Raw genomic sequence first — 3,230 nt, 5'->3', positions numbered from 1 at the left:
AGAAATATTGGCCTTAGCCTTTGAAATGCTGTACAAGTTCCAGCTGTGTTATTAAATATATTCTATCAGGTCACTTCCACCAGGCTTCTTCCAAAGCCAGCAATGAAATGCTGGGGAAGAAGAGGTATCAGGGGGAGACCCTCTGCCTCAGTTTCCCACTGCTCAGGCGTTACACAGCAGCAAGCTGGAGTGGTTCTCTTGAGTGCCAAAGTACTGGATTCTCAATTATTGGCCTTCTAGCTGCTGAGCTTTAAATAAAAAAAAAAAGAAAATTCTTCATAGTGAACACTGATGAGGGCATCTGTGCTGCAGTCCTGTACTACACCACCTATTAGCTACCCATTTTTCTCTGACTGTCCCATTCATCAGCTTTTTGAAGCTGTAGGTAATGAAGGTAATGAACTGCTCTTTCCTGCCTCTGCAGCACGTGTTCTGGAAGGCAGTCCAGGAGAACGACAGAGAAGGGGTTAAAGTGCTCTGTGTTTTACACTTAGTTACTAACCTCCCAGTCAAAGGGGAATTGTTCTCCTTTCATTGAAGTTCTTCAATCTCTTTGCATTACTTTTGGTGTTGTATAACATTTTAAAAGCTCCCTGACTGACAGACATGGCCAGAGGCAGAGCTCTGCTGGGAGAACTGTAATGTACAGAGCCTCCTCAGCAAATAACAGTGGTATAGCAGTTAAATTGAATAGAGTGTGATTTGGGGGGGTTGACTATCCCAGACTATCCCACCACTTTTTAAAGTTTATTTCCAACTCCTGTCTGTGGCTGGGCAATTCAGAAGGATACTTTGAGTTCTGTGTTTGTTTGGTTGGGGTTGGTTTTTTTTTTTGCTATGTTTCACGGTTACTAAGATTTTGCCATAAAAACTAGGCATGCACCCTGCAACCATGGATCAAGAGAGGTACAGGAGTTTGGAAGTCTTGGAATTCAATTATGGATGAACACAGTCTGAACCTGATGTCATAGACTGTTGAATGCATTGAAGAGAGAAGCACAAAAGGTCATGTGAACTGTTAAATAAAAAAAGCTGCTAATAGAAATACATACCAAATATATTGAGTGCAGTTCTCTAGTGTGGTAGGGTCCTGTCTTAAAGATTTGTTGCTGGAATAAAATCCATAGAATACAAATGATAAGGCAAGTGGGAAGTTTGTACCCATTGCACCTAACAATATTTTGCTCTAGATTAAAAACATTGAAATGTCTTGAGCACAACTTAAAAAACCTTTTTTTTTTTTTTTTAAAGGATCATGAGCAGATGGGAGTTCTCTCATTTTTAATCCTTTCTGAAGGTAGAATTATAGATACCTTTAAACCACATTTTTTTCTTTCTTTTTATTAAGATCTAAAACATAGCCTTTCTAATCAGAACAGAAAATCTTGCCCTAAATTTAGAATAAGAAGTGCAGTTATTTTTCTAGAGTGGTTTCATTTTCCTTCTTCAAAACTTGTTAGGATTTCCAGCCTCGCAATTATAAATCCTTTCTATTTAGATTCTTCAGCATGTACCTAGCAAATAAGAATTTCTCTGTTATTTATTGTAATGGATAGTAATAATATTATTCATAAGGAAAATATAACCTTTGTCAGTGTTTGAAAATTAAAAATATATATGGTTAGGTACTTTATTGTTTCTTCTTTTCTGAAGTCCATATAATGTCATTGATTTTTATGCAAACTCTTTATTGATTTGGTAGAAACTTCTGCTTAAAAATCAATGACACAATATGGCCCTCACAAAATGGTGAATTCCATAGTGATATAAATTATGTTTTTGTTTTTATAATGTAAAATGCATCCATCTTAAATCCTACAAGCAGTATTTCTTGTACCTGACAACCAGCAGACCACAGAGTAGTCTGGCACTTCATTCCTAGGTTGTAGGTCCTAATGAGACAAGATTATTAATTTATTCTTAAGTTTTCAGTCCGTAGTGGGACTTCAAATTTGTTAGCATAGAACTGTGGTTTATGGAAATGTTAGTTATCAGAAAACAACTTCGATCCCCTTTTATTCAAGTTACTGCAACATGCAGCCTGCCAGTCATCCACCCCTAATGAAGAAGAGCCATGCAAAGGAAAGTGTGTTCATTAAACAGGTGTCCTGGGCCTTATGAAAGTGTGAGGGTTCAGTTTTAACACCTGTATCGGGGCCAGCATAGCCAAGGGTAGCTTCAAGAAAGCCATTAAGCCATTCTATTAAAAGGAAGACCAATAGCCTGGAAGAGTGGGGAAAAATAAACACTAGAGTCTTCATGTTGCCTCAGTACTTACTGCTGCCCACCTGCAAATGAATGTAGATGTTGTGTTATTGCTTATTGTCTATTTTTAAATTCTAGAATAGCTCCATTTGTTTCAGCATGGATTCAATAGATTTAGCAGTCTTCATGGTGTCTTTACTGAGGCCTGGGTCGCAGCATTTTTAGATGGTGTGAGTGCTCATTTTCACCAGTTTTTATTGCTGCTGAATTCTGGCTTAAAGTTGCAAATGACAGCCAGAGCTACATTTTATTGAACTTGTTTCATACTCCGTAATATTTAAATATTTACATCCTTTAGCACTGCCATTTTATTAATTGCAGGCAATGAATCAGGACATTTCATAAATACAAAAAGAAAGCGCCTCTGTTAATTATACTGTGGCTAGAAAACACAGTATATTTTCCTATCTGTCTTTCTGTAAAAATGGTCTATGCTGGTATAAACAGAGCAATGTGAGAGCATAACAGTTCCTTAGGTTGTTTGGTTTGGTTTTATTTTTTCTTTGCTGATGGCATTTGGCTGTTACAAAGATCACCACAGTTTTAATTGTCACTTGATGTGATAATTCTGTCTCAGCCTTGTAGTTAGTTAGCACTGATTTATTTTTAATCTGTGTACCTGGCATTTGTCAGTATAAATAACTATCACTGTCTTATCTTACTGGCTTCTGTATTGTTTCATTTTCTCTGCTGACTGCAGTTCTGTCATTTTCTCCATATATCAGGACTGCATTTTTAATGTACTTTACAATAGTCCTGAAGAACAACACAGCTATCATTTTTATACAAGGCTTGTTGTGAGAAGAGAATGCCAGTCAGAGACTTCATATTGTGTATTGGCAGCTTTGTGGTATTTAGCTATATGGGCACTATTTCCCATTTTTTATTTCCCATGGAATTCATACAAATCTGTTCTCTAGAGTCCAAGGTTTAGTATAAACTTTGTCCAAGTCCACCCACAGACA

The sequence above is a fragment of the Egretta garzetta genome, unplaced genomic scaffold (assembly GCF_000687185.1).
Source record: "Egretta garzetta isolate BGI_Z169 unplaced genomic scaffold, ASM68718v1 scaffold109, whole genome shotgun sequence".
Lineage (NCBI taxonomy): Eukaryota > Metazoa > Chordata > Aves > Pelecaniformes > Ardeidae > Egretta > Egretta garzetta.
The sequence above is the reverse complement of the archived record's forward strand: the minus strand, read 5'-3'. Positions refer to the sequence as shown.